Genomic DNA, 19,275 nt, shown 5'->3' on the forward strand with positions numbered 1-19,275 from the left:
TTTCTAACAATTTATCAAATGACAAATGAGTTATGAGCAAATAATACCATATATTTTTTAAAAACATAGCCATTCTTAAATTTTTTTTAATAAATAATTTTTTTTAAATTTAATCATCTGAAAATAATATCCGTACAATTGTGTGAGTCAAATTCTAGTTTTATTGATGCATGTTATATATTAGTGTTTCATGTTTTAGGTAACATTTTAATGATACATGTTTTTAAAAATCTCTATTATTAAAATTGTGCACGTAAGGATAACTCATGAGTTTTTTTGGTTGATTAAATGACATTATGTCCAAATTTATTTAAGGATATTTCATTAAAGTAACTTAAAAAGACAAACATTAAAATAGGAAATTTAAATTCATTTAAGCATATTTCATTAATGTATAAATTAGGCAGTTTTATTCATTTTAGGATATTTCATAAATTCAACTGAAAAATACAAGAAAAAAAGGAGTTTAATTAATGAAGTAAAAATATTTTTAAATGGGTACTTCTCTTTTAATAATATAGATTATCAAAATACTCAAGACATCAATTACTAAAAAACTAGGAAAAATATGTATTTTAGATATTTAAACCTCACAACATATCTAATCTATCTAATCTATTAAAACTGAAGTACAAATATAATTTCACCCTTAATCTTGTTTAATATTTACCTTTCTATGCGACTGCAATTTTTTCTACTTATTTCTGAAGCCCAATATCTAGTATTTGATCCGAAAAATCATACTGTTTAATAAATGATACGGTCTGTTGTTGATATCACATGCGATATATTTTCCAAATTAACAGAAGATATTAACTGATATCCCAAAAATCTGGTCAAATATGTGAACAATATTTACACTTTCCAAAGTAGAAGACACACAATAAATCGTACGTATTAAAGTAGTTACGTAAATATTGTCAACCAATCATCATCATCATCATCATCATCATATACTAAAAGGAAGATATAATCAAAGGAGAGTGTGTCCACGTAGGCATTTTAATTCCATCCAATTAGAAACTTCCGTTTCTCCACGTCACCTCAGCTCTCCGTAATACCTTTGCGTAGAAGAAGCCCATTCAATTTTTCACATAGGCCCAGTTTTTGGTTTGCATGCCTCCAACCCTGATACGGCATAATCGATGAACTGAAATTCTTCTCTCCTCTGCGTGCGATGGAGATTTGGTGACGTTTGCGCTTCATCTCACTATCTGAAATGGTCTGAGTTATGGCTTCGTGTTTAATCCCCTTGATTCACGCCCACGATGAGGCTTTGAATGTGCTGTCTAGATCTAAAAGCCTGTGTGTGTTCGGTATAAATATAGGTGAGTATTTCTCTTCTTGAACTCATCTATTCTCATATTTCTTATATAGCATACTAATTCACGGCTTAATTGTTAACTCAAGGGTGTTCTTCTCCAATCTGAAGTTCGGCAAGTGTTCCTCCGCTAGGCTGTTGCGGTTCTGGGAATTTGATGGCCTAAACCAGCATGATTACAGATGCATTTAATACCCCCTTTCGATTGAACTCATCACTACGATAAGAAAGTGTTTGGTTTCATCCAAGGATATGAGCGTGTCTTGGATACTGGTAAGTCATTGTTCCATTTGCTTTTTCTTTTGTTAATTTATTAATTCTTTGTTTTGATGTGATTCCCTAGCTTGCTTTGATCACCGAGGTAAACCAGAACATCCGTACTTTACACTCGAGAAAGATGGAGCCATATGCGTAAGTAGACATTCTAAAGTATCTGTATGATGCAAGGATCTCAGAGTCTGTTTGTGAGGCCTGCTGCATTTTGTTTCTGTCGCAGACCAGAAGAAGAACGTTTGGCAATGGAAGTGTGTTTATGCATCAAATAACTAAAGTATCTCTCTTTCACGGCTCTCTGACTCCGTAAGCTCCTAATCTGATCCTTGGGTTATCATGATATGAGATTCTCAATTACTGTTTGGAGTCTTTATCTTTTTCAACCATGCGTAGTCTTGAGGTGTTAAAGGTATGATTATATTTACTTTTTCCTCCTGCTATTGAGTAGTACTAAATAATAAGATTTTATTTTGTTGTTTTAGTTTCTCTGTGAATATAACATTGTAAATGTCTTCACTTGGTATCCAGGTCATCGAGAAAGAGAGAGTGTATCAATTATAAATTTAGTGTGCAAAAACATTTATTTATTTATTTTTATACAAATTTTTAGTAATTAACAATTGTTTTCATATATTTTAGTTTCCTGAAAAATACATGTTTTCATTGGTCTAATATGTTACTTAACTCATAGAGATGCTAATGATTTTATATATATAAAAGATGCCTTAGGCCAGTGATTTTATATATATAAAAAATATTTCTATCTATCTTAATTATATGTATTGTTAGTTGATAATCTTTTGGTTTCATACAATTTAACTTTATTTTCAAATATAAAAAAAATAACTACATTGAACAAAAAAACATTTAAAACAATATTATGCACTTACAAAATACTACAAAAAATTAAATTAACTAATAGAAAATTAAAAAATAAAAACAAACCATTTACACAATCCTAAACAAATATATATGAGTTTCAAAGGCATAGATTACTTATGCGTCAACAATACCATCTTTGATAGTAAACAAATCTTAAATAATTAAAATAAAATCTCTTAAGCCACATAGTGCTAATATATACTTTATCCATTACATATAAAATGTCATTTTATGTTTAAAGTTTATTTCATTATAAGTGTTGTTTTCCTTTTCCAATGCATATATTAATCAAAACATTTCAGTTTTTACCATTATTTTTAATTTATTAATTACCAAAGAAATGTTTTAAATATGGACACACATATAAAGTTAAATAGATAAACTGAAAAGAAGTACTGTGAAATTATGTTTACTTCGTTTTAACTTCCGTTGTGATTAACTAATGTCATAGTGGATTTTGTTCGGTTTGGTATTGAAAATGGATTCAAACCAGAATTTAACTTTGAAATAACATTACAATTCAAATTCTCTCTTTATATAAAAAAATATATAATTTGTATTTGTATATTATGTTCGTTAAATTTATTAAATTAAAATAAATAATATTTTTATTAAATCAGGTTTAGTATGGTTCCACTACACTAGCAAATGCCGTAACAGAAAGTTTTTTTTGACACACATTTTTTTTGTTTGAAACACTGCCGTAACAGAAGCGAAGTCTACAATAAAATCAACATACACAGTACACACACTAATGATCAACGTAAGTTTTTTGATGAAGAAAATATTATAACATTTAAACTGCTGAGTTTTGGAAAACAATATTAAGAAAGATTGTAGATTTAAAGGGGGAAGATCCATTAAATTACTTGGTAGTTAGAAACAAAAATTAGAAAAAATTATAAGTGAAACCTTTTTTGTTAAACACATTTTTTTTGTTTAAAACACTGCCGTAACAGAAGCTAAGTCTACAATAAAATCAACGTACACAGTACACACACTAATGATCAACTCATTCATGTAATATGGTCCAGATAATTAATGCTCCGTAAGTTTTTTTATGAAAAAAAATATTATAACATTTAAACTGCTGAGCTTTGGAAAACAATATTAAGTAAGGTTGTAGATTTAAAGGGGGAGGATCCATTAAATTACTTGGTTGTTGGAAACAAAAATTATAAAAAATTATAACTGAAATAAAATACATCTATAGTCCAACCAATTAAACACCATAACTAAAATTTAATTAATTTTTGTTCATTTTGTTTATCACCTTATATATATATTCCAATAACAAAAAAAGAAATTGGATACTGAAATTAAAAATTCGTAAGACAAGAAACAATGAAATTTTTTTAAAAAATTATAATAATATATCTATTTTAATAGATTATACTATTTTATATTAAATACAAAATATATAATCAAAATTAAAATTTAAACAAAAAAGCCCGGGCGTAGCCCGGACCGATCCTAGTTTAAATTAAAATCTGCATATCCACCATATATGAACTCATTCTAAAGATTTCCTAAATTTAAGGTACCCACTAATTGATATGATATTATCCAAGAGCGTGCTATCCCTTTCCCCTATCATAAAGGGTTTATTTATGAAATAACAAAAAAAAAAGGGAAAATTAGTTTTATAGTAAAATGGTAGAAAGAGAAAGGAAGAAAGAAATAGAGTTTTGGTTATTTAGTGAATTATAGTTTTTTTTGGTTATATGTAAGCCTGAGACTTTTATTCGAGATTCGGATTCGATCCGAGATTCGATCCGGATCCGATCTGAGATTCGATCCGGATCCGATCCGAAAATCCGGATATCCGGAAGGGCCGAATCCAGATCCAGATAGCAAAATGTTGGATTCATCAAAGCCGGATCCGGATCCAGATATCTTAATTTTTAAGTCCGGATATCCGGATCCGTATGTTTTATTAATAAATATTTCAAAAATATTAATATCTATATAAAAAATTAATTTTATTTAATATATTTCATTTTTATGATAGTATATATAAATTTTATGTAAATTTTGTAATATTATACATAGAAATTACTAAAGACATTATATATATATTTAAAATTATTGTTAATATTTTATATATATTAATATTATTTTTTATTTATTTTAAGGATCCAAATCCGAATCCGGATATCCGCCGGATATTGCAATTTTTAGAAGGATATCTGACATCCGGATATCCGAGAACCCCAGATCCGGATAAGGATAGTAAAATTATGGATCCGCCGGATAAAGATCCGGATCCGGATACCTTAAAATTGTTCGGATACTCAATCCGTCCCGTGCCTAGTTATATGACCTAATTTTCCATCAAAAAACGTGTCGACAAAGCTAAACCCAATATGCCAAAATATATCCTAATTAATTACAGCATTTAATATATTTAATAAAAAAATATTTTGCAAATATAGTATTATTTTGTTTTGTTTAGCCACATATAGATATTTAGAGGATAAAATATTCAAAAATTGATATAATTAATAATAATTCATACTATATTTGAAAAAAAAAATTCAAACTTTTCAATATGTTATTGGATTTTGAAATTAATTAACAAAAAGAAAGTGGTTAATATATGATTAGTACAATTTCATAAAAAAGAAACTGCACAAGTTATAAAAGTTTCGATAAAATATTATGAACAAATAAAAAACAATGATTGCAAAAAAAAAACTAACAATATTGTTTCATTCGTGATAAAAATAAAATAAAAATGATTACTTATTTGTTTCAGAATCAGTAGACATGGACATCCAAGTATCCATTCGAGTACGATTCGTAGGTTTTAAAATTAAATAACTATCGAACATATATATAAATTTCTAGAAGGGATTTAAGTCAGAAAATTGTCAGTCCGAAGATCTGTACGCACCTAAAAATATCTAAATAAACTACGTGTTTAAAAATGTCATTAAATACCCCCTCCGTTCCTAAAAGATCCATATTCTAGAGAAAAATTTTGTTTCAAAAAGATACATATTTTATATTTTCAATGTAATTTTTGTCGACTAATAATGAGAAATTGTGAAGTTCAAGAACATCAATTGCATTTCTTAAAATCTTATTGGTTTAAAAATATAAAAAATATAAAACTACAAAAAACTATGCATTTATAACTAAATTTATATATGTTTTATTAAAAAGTGTGAAAATTCTAAAACATAGATCTTTTAGGAACGGAGAGAGTAATTTATATTAAAAAAATTTAAAATCTGTGCGGACGCGTGAATCAAAGTCCAAGTATATTCTTAATAGCGATTGAATTGGTTTATTTGAAACATTATTTTCTAATCGGGGATGCCTGAACTCGGTTTATTATTTATTATGCCTTTTGTCCAGAAAGGGGATCTAACTAGTTTGTTTGATTCGCAAAAATATTAATTAATAATTATATTTTTGGTTGACCTGAGGCTTGGTTTAAAAGCAACGTTACCAAAAATCCGTGTATGATAGTTTATAATCATCATCACATATCATAGTTTTGCTGCTTTTTAACTCTATCCAAACTTGGAAAACATTACTTGCTCTGCCACAAGTATATTAATATACACATGTATATATGGAGAAACATGTTTTAAGAGTAGGTACCTGAGGCCATGATTAACGCTGAAACCCCACATGGAGTGTTTTTATTTTTTTTATTTTTTTTGTCTGAGTAAAAAAAAAAAAATTAAAGACCAACCAATCGCGGACCACCACGTGTCAGTGGGATCCGCAAACAGTTCAAAAACCCACCGAACAGCGATCTTTATTTTGGTTTTCCTGTAACCGATTTTTTCCTTTTTGTGGATCCCCACCTAAAAACCCCACTAAAAATCTCTTCTTTTCTCCCGGTAATCCTGCTCTTAGGAGGGAGAGAAGCAGGAAGAGTAACGGAAGAAGAAAAGGAAGTTCATGTTTTTGGACTCTCTCCAGTATCTCACGTGTCTTTTCTTCTTCATCTAGCATCTCCCTTAACATCCACACCTAACGTTATAAATTAATACATTTTCTAACTAATTAGTAGTTACCATAATATTACCTGAAATTATGTGAAATTTTTTTGTGCTTTTAAACAAATGATAAAGCGTTAAATTGCCAGGGAAGTTTATTTAGTAAACTAGGGCAAACCTGCCCTACGGACGAGCGGGTGAATAAATGAAATGATGTAGGTTTTTATTATTTTCACTGGTGGGCTGCATGCAGGTGATATCTAGAGAATGTGGACTAATGTTAATGTGTTTAAGAGATGATATAGGTTTTGTTTTTTATTTTGCCATTGGCCGAACGTACTATATATTAATATTTGGTTGTGGTAGAGTCAGAGTAAAAGAAAATGAGAGAATTTAATCTATTAATTGAGTGTCATATTTTTTATCTACCATATAAAAGTTTATGTCAGACGATTCATTAAAACTAAATATCCTAAATTTACTCATATATAATTTTTCTTAATAGAAACAAATAAATAATATACTTTTAAACAATAACATTCCTAAGAAAAGCTAAATATATTTTATGCTATTTTTTAATTGTTTATCATGTTTAATCTAGACTAAATTATATATATATTTTACTAATTAGTTTTAAAATTGAAAAGTACATTCCAGTTCTTTTGTAAATTATCATATTAATTTTTTTACTAAACAAAATAAACAATAATTTATTGGTTGTAAGATTTTATGTTTGATTTTTGTAATGAAAATAAAAACACCAAACTGAAATATGATATATTAAAATAAAATTATATTTAAAAAATATAATATAAATAATTTAATTTAGTCACATACAAACATTTCGAGCATAAAAAATTTTAAACAAAGTAATGTTTAAATTAAACTATTAATATGATGTTGCATTTTAAAAAGAATAAAAAAATAGTAGGTGATTAATATATGATTAGTACAATTTCATCAAAAAAACATCAAATATAAAACTTTCAAAATAATATTATATACTTAAAACTGATATTAAATGTATATCTTTATAACTTATTTTATAGTTTAAATATTATTTTAATATATATATATCTGCACGTAAGTGCGAGTTCAAATCTAGTTAAATATTAAAGTAGAGTTTGCTAGATCAATCTCATGAACATATTCGAAGTAAAAAAAAATTTCGAAGTGGTTTAAGTTTTTTGGTATTTATTAATCTCGCATCTTTTTTTCTTCATTGCTTAAAAGTTTGATCTGAGGGAAAACATTCATAGGTTTGCATAAACTTAAATCACTCGTATAAGAAGTCAAACGGAATTCATAAGATGGTTAAGAAATTATTTATTTTAAAGAAACTTTACCAGATGCAACATATTTTAAAAATTGATGCAGAAACATTATTGAAACAGATAATAGTGGGTAGAGAGACTTCATGATCTTCGCCTATGCGACCCATGCCTTCTTGGCAACCTTGGAAGTTGCTGTTGCGGGAGGCGTATTAGTGTGGACACCAGTTGAAGTAATTCCTATAGTTGGTGCTTACTCACAGTCGTCACCATCAGTGTCCACCTTAGTAAGCACTGAGATATTCCCGAGCATATCATCGCCATGATCATCGTTGCCATCCTGTTAAGACCGTCACTCTTCATTATTTCCATACTACAAAAGGACCAGAGTGGAATATAATTTAAAACATATATGGGCAACGAACTCAGAGAGTGGCAGACGGTCACGTTCGTTCAAGATGCGTGATATAGTGAAGGTTTGGTGATTGGCAGCGAAATTGTAGCTGCTTACTCTGACCTGGAAGGTGAAAGTCTTGCCAACCATTTGTTACGGTAGGCATGTACCAAGATATGCATTTTTTCCCATTGAAATCAACAAATAGACTTTCAGCAATCTCATCAGCACTAGTTGTTTCCACACGATCCATAAAATAAAATGTTTAAAATGTATGTTAGTTGCTGATGTGTCTATGGGACCTCATTTTAGGGTCCAACATATCGAAGGAAACCAACTGCATTGGTGTTACTGCAGGTTGCCAAGTAAAAGATGAGACCGTCCGCTGAAGCTTCTTTGTACATCTGGAGCAAGAGACATAGCACCAGCCTTTATCCATATTAAATCCAGTGACCTTCATGGGGCAGACAAATTCAACCTCTACATTTTAATAGAACCCGCCTTTAAGTGCCGTCTGTAGGTGGTGAGATGGTGACGATCCTGGCATGAGTGTCGCCTGAAAATGAAAAAAAAAAAAATAAGCAACAACAGGATAAACCACTCCGAAAAAAGGAAAAATTGAATTTCGCAAACATTTTTTGGATATATATGAGCCTAACGCAGACGTGTGTTCAAAGACTACAATGGACATGAGTTTTAAGAATTGGGCAAAAAATTATTAAAAAAAAACCTTAATCAACATCCGGATTCGAAACCATTTCCCAAAAATAAAAAGTGTTATTTGAAAACAACCGGATTTGGCAAAATACGAACGAAAGAACAGTTTGCTCTGAGAACATATTTTTGATAACTATGATCCTAAATGCCGTCGCGTGTTCAAACACTACGACGAACATGATTTTTTTAGAACGGAATCACCTTGGAGTCGAGGAGGAGCATATCCACACCGATGAGCTCACCACCGCGTTTGACGTTACTAAGAACCAAGTTTTGATTGTGTTAGGATTGGTGAGGATGATGATTATGGAACGAATACTGCCTTTTTATAGGTAAAGTTTCACCGACTTGGAGGGAGTTACGAAGTATTGAATGAGATGGTGTGGGTCCAAGGAGTAAAGATGGCCGTAAATGACGATGAGCCACTTAATCATGTAACGTATCATAGGCGTTGAATCGGAGACGGAACGACATGAAGGAAACCAACAGAGAGATTTGATACAAATATTTGATACAGAAAACCTCCTAGAACCTCCATGAGAGTTTGACCTAATCGGATTTTAAGAAATCGATTGAAGAAGACGACCTTTTACTTCTTCTTTTTTTAACAGAGCAAATATTGTGTCTTGTAGTCCACAAATAAATAAAAGATGTTACAGCCCAAAGAAAACCAAACAATTGGAGATCGAGGCCCGTTAACAATACACGCAACAAAATAATCAAAACGAAAACCGAGGACACGTGTCAGCTCCTGAACCCATGAATTATCTATGTGGAATCTGAGGTGGCGCTCTCACAGGAGAGAGAACCTTACTTTATAATAATAGATAGATGTAGAAATACCACAACTTTTTGTCTGCTTATTTTTGATCATATATAGTGCCATTCATGGGACAGTATATTTCATGAAACAATTTCATAGATAATATTGAATCGGAAACGTAATTGGGCACCTACAATACCATGATATATGTATATATTAGTATGTAGATTTATAACAACATCCCTTGATGTTTGTCTAGATATAAGCCTAAATATGCAAACTGCTTTAAAATTGATTCCCATACCTCTTTCTCTATTTCTTCCTTTTTCTGCTGCCCATTTGGCTTTTTCGTCCTCTATACCACCAAAATTTTACAAGAGAAAATAATAATCCAATAAGCGAGAACATACAAAAATTTATTCATAATACTTTTCATATGACAAGGAATCATGCAGAAACAACTGATGATCAGAATAATATGTTGAGGTCTATCACAGAGCCGTGCGAGCAATAATAGCATACATAAGCGATCAAAAAAAAATGCCTTCATTTATAAAAAGTTGTGTTGAAAAATAGTCACTTAAAATCATTAATTAAAGTGATTTGTAAGAAAAAATGAGATGAGACTACTTTGTTGATATAAAATCTTGAGTTTGAGAACATTTTGCTGAGAAGAAGACGGTCAGTTGGTAAAGACTTTTATCAGAAAAAAAGATGGTAAATAAAAAAAAGACGGCGGTGAAGTTTTATTGTTACCCTAATTTTTGCAAAATTAACAAAACCATTTTTAATTTTTTTAGTAAATTTTAATTTTAATAGTGAACTAATATGGATTAATAAATGTCTTTTTATTGTGACCCATATCTTGCTTACTAATATTATTTAAAAGTTTTAAAATTAATCCCATATAAGTATATATTATTATTAATTTTAACACTGATATTTCATTGGATAGTTCAAAAGATCTCAGAATATCACAACTTACGGTTAACTAGATGATTTTTCCGTGTTCATGCACGGGTATAAATATTCAAAAGTAGATATACTATAATAATTGATTGTTATTTACTTTTAATTGTAAATTAATTTATAATTTGTATGCATCATTTAAATTAATAATATTATATTACTTTAATTATACATATGATTTTATATATGTTATATCTAATCGATTTTATTGTTCTTACAGTCGATTTAGTTATCATTTGGGTAATTTGGATTACATCTCTGAATTCAACTGTAATATTTTTATTCTAAATATATTAAAATTTTGATTAATTTCTTATTTTCATTTATTATTTTCATTTATGTGGTTGTTGTCTTAGATATGTAAATATATTTTATGAACATTTTGTATAACTTAAAATATATTGTGCTTAGAATGAAAAAAAAAATTAAAGTGTCTGATTCCAAAGTACATAATATAATGATAATATTCTGAGTCTCATGCATATATATAAATTTTACAAAAGAACTAAATTGTAACAATTGGTTAATATTTTATTTTTATTTTTAATATGTTTTGAGTTTTCCTATGATTTATATTTATAAAATAAAATTATATTCTTATAAAATTACATATTTTATCGTAATTAAATCTATGAATTTAGATATAAGTTGGATCTCGAGTCACTCATGTTGTGAGTATATTGAGTTACATATATTATTTCAAATTCAAAATGAAGTATAATTATTTTTTATTATAATTAGTCAAATCATATCAATTTTATTTATCATTTACATGTGCATGTATTTTCATAATATTTTTCAAATTATATGTTGATGTTTTTTAAAAGAATATTAGAAAATAAAGTGATGATCAATATGAAGTTACATGCGTAAGTAGCTGATACATTTTTGAAAACTCATGAAAAAAATATTAAAAAATAAAGCGATGTTCAATAGAAAGTTACATGCATAAGTAGCTGATACATTTTTGGAAGCTCATGAACATATATCAATATTTACAATAAATAATAGTTATTTTTCTAATATCAAGATCATCTAAGAAAATATAGATATAAAGAAAGTATTTTATTACTTAAAATATATTTTATGTTATTTAAAAATATTTTTTATGTTATTTAAAAATATTTTTTAAATGTAATATTACTATTTTGTGAACTTTCTTTTTTTTTATGAAATCATATTATATATACATATATATTGTTTTCAATTCGTTTTTTAACTTTATAAAAAATTACTTTTTTATTATATGTATATGTTTTTTTAGAATTTTTTTAAAATGAAACTAAATAAAAATAATAATAGCATTTTAAATGTAATATTTTTAATTCATTAAGGGTATCAGTGTAATTAATCATCGTAAGAGTTAACATGAGAGCGACACATAGAAAACTGACTTCTCAAATAATATTATAAAGATAAGAAACTAGCCAAAAAAAAAAGAAAAAAAAAGAGCAAGAAAGTATATATTATACTTAAGATTAGTAATAAATGAAATATAATATGCTATTAGATATGTTTTGGAAAAATGATGCCCTAAGCCAATGTTTTTTTTTGGTGAATGGAGGCACGGCTCGTCTATGACTGGTTATATAAACTTTTTTATTAATTCTAGGTTTCACCATAATTAACTCGAATATATATGTTTATGCTAGCCACTAATTTTTTTTAAAATAATATATATATAGTTCGAGTTGTATGCAAACAATTCATTAATTTGAACTTTAAAATGATAAGAAACAAGAATCACAACAAAATAAAACTCACAACACTATGAGGGACATTGAAGGGAGAGATAGAGCGAGGGAGGGTTGTGGTGGGCATGGCTAAGCAGGAGCAGTCTTCCTCGGGACTAGACCACCGATATGAAGATGGAGCAGTGAGACAGAACCGGGAGGAAGATTGGTTAAGCCCTGAAGGGAGGTAATGGTAATGAAGAAGGTTAATAGAAGAAGAATGAGACATTGAGCTAGGTTGGCTTAGGCTTCAAGATGAAGAAGAGAGCGACCGATGGTGAGGGTTTGGTGACGGAAGACGGGAAGCAGTTTTCGTAGCTGATGCTCTTAACCGTCCTTGAGAGAGAGTGGTGGGTAGTGTGATATTATTTTAATAACGATTTCTCATTTTAATATTCGGTTTACTGTTATATGATTTGTCGTTAGAGTACAAGGGGAGGGATTATAATTTTAGGCTCACCAATCATTAAGAACAATTTATATATTTGTAGTTGTGGGATTAATGTAGAGCCGTAGAGGAAAACCATCCCATCACCACACGCACGAGAGGAGGTAAAAAGAAGTTTCTCGTAATTTCCTAATTTTCTTATAAAATGAGTTAAAGAAGGTTACTGCAATCTTATTAATTTGATGAGGTCAACAGGAATTGAAAGGAACTTGTATACTAAATTTTTATTTATAACTTTTAGATGTTGTTTATTACAAAAGATTTGAATCCTTTTTGGTCAACCAGCAGAGGATTTTTATAGAAACTTTATTTATTACTACTTGAAATTATTTGTAGTATTTATATGTATATAAATATCATTGAAATTTTTGTTCGAATTCTTATAGATTTAATAAATGCTTAGATATTTTTTTACTATAAACGTTAATCTGTCACTAATATCCAATGTTCAAAAAATCGCTAGGCGGTAACTAGACAATTTATAGAAGATTAGAGACTAGGCGGATCATTCGGAGTGTGGACAGGGATAAGCGTTAAAGAATTATTGATTTATTTTATATATATATGAGTTATTTTAGTTTTTGAATTTAATTACAAAATTATTGTGACAAATTATCAAATTTAGATATATAAAACAAAGGAAATTAAACAATTTTATGGATTTGTACTAATATTATTGTTTAATTTAACATATTTAGACTAATTTAGATCGGTTTAAACCGATTTAGAACAGTTTAAACTGATATAAATCGGTACAAATAGGATTGTTAAGAAAATTGTTTCGGAAGAATCCGAGTTGCCACGTAGACCGATATTTAGGACCTTACTAATATCATTAGTAGGCTAACTATATCTAAAGGAGTCGGTCACTAATCATTGTTATTGGGCTTGATGTAAAAAAAATGCTTCTTTCAGGTAGACATGATTTTCTGAGAAATCCCCGAAGCCAACTCCGAACCTCGAACTGTTTTCTTCCCCGCCTAAGCATCCCTGGTTCACGCCTTTTTGGCGGTTGTTGGTAGTTTAGTATCCGATTGCATCCGATTTATGATCGAACCCGGTCCGACCAGCGGGTTTTAAAAAATTGAGTGGTTTAATTTGCCAATTATCTAGAAGAACCTCGCTAAACCCCTCCCTCCAACTTTCTCCGGACCGGAACAGTGTGTGATTCGTATATTCTTCTTCAGTGGCGTGGCGACTTCCCTTCTTCTGAATGGTGTGTTTCACGCTCACTTTCTCTCCGTCGGTGGGTCGGAGGAGCTCTGGGTTTCAATTCCCTTTATCCACAAATTCACGGCGGAAGAAGATTCTCATATGTTTATGCAAGAGTTTGAGTTAGGCTTTCTAGTAGAATAGCTATGGTTTCAGATCCGATTTGGGTTTAAAGTTTCCATCTTTAATTACTGTTTCTGCTCTTACTTAGTGGGGGAACAAAGATTCTATCTTTGAAGTTGTAAGATGAGAACTTTCTTTCCACTGATTAGGAATCATCTGGTTGAAGAGCTAGTTAGGTGTGTGTGTGTGTGTGTGCTCACTAAGATTTGGTTTCTCGCTTGTGTGTGTGTGTACTGTGTAGAGTAGAGAGATCATTGGCTACTCTTGCCGATGGAGGAGCTTCTCATTTTGACGAGATGGTATCTGCGGGTCAGTGGAAGTATTACCTTCTGGGCGGTAAAGGAGGTGTCGGGGAAAACAAGCTGTGCTGCTTCTCTCGCGGTTAACTTTGCTAGCCACGGGTCATCCCACCATCGTCCTTTCAACTGATCCTTGAGTGATTCTTTCTCTCAGGTCTCACTCAGCTTTCTCATTTGGCTCTATGCTTTGGAAAGTTTTAAGTGTTGTTAGTTATCAGCTTATCTCTTCGTGGCATCTAGGACTTGTCCTGAAGCCGGTTCAAGGTGTTGATTCTACACTTCTAGCTCTCGAGGTGATTAAACGAAATCTCTGCACACTCTTTGGTACCTCCTACCATTTGTTCTCATGTTAGTTGAAACAGATAACACCTGAGAGAATGAAGGAAGAAATTAAAAGTCGTTAAAAATATGATGGATAGCATGGGGGGGGGGGGTAGGAATGTTAATGTTTTGCTGGTGAGGTTTGTATTCTCTTTTCTACTTTTGTTGGTTTGAGAAACTTTGTTAATCGTCATGGAAGATATGTTTGTCCATTTTTCTTTTTTGGTAGTTAGGGGACTTGAATCTTGAAGATATGCTCAATGCTGCATCACCTGGTATTTGACGAAATAGTGACATGAAGATTCTTTTTTTTTTTTGAAACAGTCCAATGAGTTGGACCAACTGAAAGAGAGAATGGATAAAGTTGGAAATGTTTTCCGTGATGTGGACACTACTGAGTTTGTCATTGTTACCATCCCAACGGTAACACCATTCTCTTACTTGTTCATAAAGATCATTAGTTTACATGTGGTTACTGAGACACTTAGCTTTATTCTTCTACCACATTAAGGATAAATTTGAATATTAGTCGGTCTCTCCTTCTGGCATGTTCACTTGGCTATTACCTTTCCTTTTAGGTCATGGCAATAAACGAGTCTTTGGGATTACATGCATCTTTAAGAAAAGAAAATGTGGCCAGTTCACAGGCTTGTTGTTAATCATCTTCTCCCTCGTTCTGAATCCGACTGCAAATTTTGCTCAGTGAGACGAAAGGTAATTCTAATTTCAGGAACTAAAAGGCTACTTCGTTTGAAAAGTTACCATACAAAAGAACGCTGCACAGCGGTTCAAGATGATCAACTGTGTCTTTTCACTTGTTGCTAGTTACTAGATTGTTTACTTGGTTACTAATCTTGCAATTACCTGTCATGCCCCCTAACATATACTTGCTCAGGTAATGCTTTTATGGATAGCCGCTTTCTGATTCATTGGATCTTGGATGATCCCCTTCATGCGGTTAATGGCTAGAGACCCTGTCGCAATGGTCCTGTATGCGGTTGTGGTATCGGTTTGTGCACCGGTTTGGGAAGAGATAGTGTTCAGAGGGTTCTTGTTACCGTCTCTGACTAGGTACATGCGGGTTTGGTGTACGATTCTTGTGAGTTCAGTTGCGTTTGCTTTGGTGCATTTTAATGATGTTGCCGTTGGTGTTCCTTGGAGTGGTTTTGGGTTTGTTCCCTTCGAGGTTGTTGCATTTGCATAGCTTGTGGAATGGCTTTGTGTTCATGGAATTAATGCGATGGTGATATCTTATGTAGGTGTCTGTTTTTTACCTTATTATTCTTGTAGTTGATTCATGTTATGATTTGTAGTATTCTTTTAATTAAATGGACAGTTCAGTTGTAAAAAGAAAAGAAAAATGTCAAAAAGAAGAAAAGGAAATGAGAAATTATCAAAAAAAAAAAAATAGAAGTTTAGCACTTTTAAATCAAATAGAAAAAGAAAGACCGCACTGAAATATTAATCTATACAGCAGAAAGTTTTGGTACAAAAAGAAAAAGATTAAACTGGTTATACTTTGATTTCGTCTTTTTTATCTTTGTAAACGATTGGATTAAGCTTCCATCTTGCTAGATATCCATCTTGCTAGATATGAAGCATATCATAAGAAAATGACATTCACATAATATATCTATATAGGCAAGATGTGAATAAGTAAAAAGAAAAACATGAAGTGCATGTCTTGTAGCTTCCAAGTCTTATCATTATCACAGTTTAAGGTGGTGATATCAGTTATCCGGCCCTTGAGCTCGATTAAGGCCAACTGGCCAACTAATCCTTCTTCAACTTATAAATCCATTACTAATACTGACAAAAAAATCCATTAGTTATAACTCTTTTTACGTTTTTTTTTTAATTCCACTTGCCGCGAAAGGTTTGGATATTTAAACAACTTTCCCAAATCTTTTCTTCCTCTTTTCTATGTATAATATCCAAGTATAGTATACATGCCATACTTTATATCTATTAATATTAGCCTTACACATGTTCATGTAGCTTATATTATTCTTTATAAAACACTTTGTTTAATCCCTAGCTAGTTATAACTTTTTGTTTTGTAATAAAATATTTAAATAACTTGGTCTTACCTGCTGCTCTCGAGTTGCAAACTTAGTTTTGATTAATATATACTCCCTCCGTTTTTTTTATATAAGTCGTTTTAGAGAAAAAAATTGTTTCAAATTATATGATGTTTTCAATTTTTTTATGTAAAATTTATTAACACTTAATGTTATATGACCAATGATACTATACCTTCTATTTTATCATTGGTAGATTTGTGGTTAAGTAAATAATTAATGATGTTTTTGTTTAGAAAATATAAGAAATTAATGATTTCTTAATCTATGCGCACAATTTTAAAACGACTTATATTAAAAAAGGGAGGGAATATAACACACTACGGTAGAAGTTTACTTTTGGCTGCTTATCTTTTTGCTTATTTGCATATCTCCCCAAAGACTAATGCAAGAAATGAATTCAACGTAAGTCCATATTAAAAATATAGCTTAGATAGACTCGGACCAAACATCGACCTCCTCGGGATCGCGGGGAATGTATAATTTGGTCAGCCGAAGCCATCGCCGTCAAATCAGACACATTAATTTGGTCAACAAATTCGGGGGTCAACCCTCCGATCCATGTTAATATGTATGGTTGGTTTTATATATGTGTTTGTTGGTTAACTAAAACTCCACTCACATATAAATGTATATTACAATATGAGTAGATGAATTTATTAAGATTGTGATACTTTCTTTCTCTAATCTTATAAAGTTGCCTAGAGAGATATTTATAGTGACCAAAGATATAAAATAAGCTAGAGTGATTGTATTCTCACTTGTCTGCTTATCAATTGAGTGTATATCACACCTAAATATCGAATCAGTTATTTTTACTATTTTATAGACAAAGTTAGATTATAGATCTCATAATTTACTAGAGAAACTAAATAATTAACTAATTTGTAACAAAGGGTTTAATTGATTTTGTAAGTTTCAATATTTCTAAATACAGGCAGACTTACCGGTCCTTTGTAAAAAATTAAAACACTAAAACAATAAATTGAACTAAAATGTTTACTTTCTTAATTAAACTGACAATAATATTATGGTTTAGAGAATGATGTAGTTGAGTGCTTATGTAATTGGCTGCTTATGAGTCGGCACCATTCTTAATACATCGTTTGGTTATTTAAATATGATTACGTGTAGCGAAATTGGATGATTTGGTTGTCGACAAGATGTGGTAGCCTCTTTGGCACTAGGATTCTGAATTGCAACATATAACTTTGTATAAACATATATTAGGAAGAGTACAATTTGAAGGAGGAAAAGTTCAACAAAGATTCGTAAAATGAAAATGACAGAAGATAATTTATAATGGAAAAATAAAAATAAAGTCCGCGAAGCAGCTAGTGTTTGTGTAATTAATATCTAGTAACTCTTATTTTTATCATTGTATATTCATCGGCGAACTTTATTACCTTTGAACATTGAATTTCAAAATATGCATAACAATCAAGAAGAATCTTAGTTGGCAATTTGTAAACAACTAAGAAAATATAGAAGAATTTCATTTGTGTTTAGCTTTATGTGCATGCTAACAAATAAAATAAAACAAAACTGACATGTTGTATTTGCATATATATAATCAATGTAATGGAACTCAACTACCTAAAGCTTTTTAAAGTTGTTTTCTAGAGATTGAGAAAGAAGAAAATCATTTTATGTTCCAACATGCAAAAGATACAGATTTTCTCCGTTTGTGCATGTTTAGTGAACTTGTAACTTAGTGGTGGGTCTCCACAAAGATCAGTTATGTACGCCAATGACCATAATCCTAACCAATGGCTATTTGTTGAATCCCATTGGTTTTAATTTTTAATCAGGAGAACAAATAAAGATGGTCAAGCAAAAGTTATAATTATTTTCCTATACGAACTAGACTATATAAAAATTTGCAATAATATAATTGGATAGACGTGTTCGTAGAAAAATATGTTCCCTTTCCCGCAAAAAAAAAGTAACCAACTATTTGTTTTGGAAATTAGATATTGAAGTTTTGACATAAAAAATTCAATTTGTGGTAATTTAAATATATATTGAAGATAAGCTCCAACTATGTATTTCAGAAGATTAAAGGATCAATACGCATAAAACTTGATATATATTATAAGCACGGAAGTTTAACCTAATTTAAAATATGGGAGAATTGTCAAGACTCAAAACTTGGAATCAAATCCAAAACAATACCCCAACTTGGGTCAAAGGCAAAAGTAACCTAAAAGGCTATTGAAATTACAACTATCCCTTTGTGACCAAACAAAAAAACGGAATTTTTTTTACGTTTCTACCCCTCGCAAGTCGTCTGTTTAGACGACTTGAAAATAAGTCGTCCAGACGACTTAACTGAAAGTCGTCTGGACAGTTAGTCTTAAACATAATTTAAAAATTTTGTAAAAAATATTTTGATAAGTGAAAAATGGGAATTATGTAATTAACATATGTCTTAGGAGGTATAAATTAAGATATAACAAATTTCAATTGTTTTCAGCATAGATGAGTGAAAGTAGTGAGTCATGATATTCTT

At 30.4% G+C, this 19,275-nt stretch overlaps 1 long non-coding RNA gene and 1 pseudogene across 1 annotated transcript; one reads left to right on the forward strand and one right to left on the reverse strand.

The window, feature by feature from the left end:
- LOC106315111 overlaps nt 1–12,508 on the reverse strand; it is a 25,293-nt pseudogene extending 12,785 nt beyond the window's left edge.
- A 1,120-nt stretch (nt 12,509–13,628) lies between these two features.
- LOC106316165 lies at nt 13,629–16,010 on the forward strand. The gene is made up of 6 exons (XR_001264752.1): nt 13,629–14,515; nt 14,602–14,654; nt 14,724–14,822; nt 15,007–15,105; nt 15,261–15,396; nt 15,578–16,010. It is a non-coding gene; the product is annotated as an uncharacterized LOC106316165 (long non-coding RNA).
- The last annotated feature ends 3,265 nt before the right edge of the window (nt 16,011–19,275 follow it).

Source organism: Brassica oleracea, chromosome C9 (genome assembly GCF_000695525.1).
Source record: "Brassica oleracea var. oleracea cultivar TO1000 chromosome C9, BOL, whole genome shotgun sequence".
NCBI classification, from domain to species: domain Eukaryota; kingdom Viridiplantae; phylum Streptophyta; class Magnoliopsida; order Brassicales; family Brassicaceae; genus Brassica; species Brassica oleracea.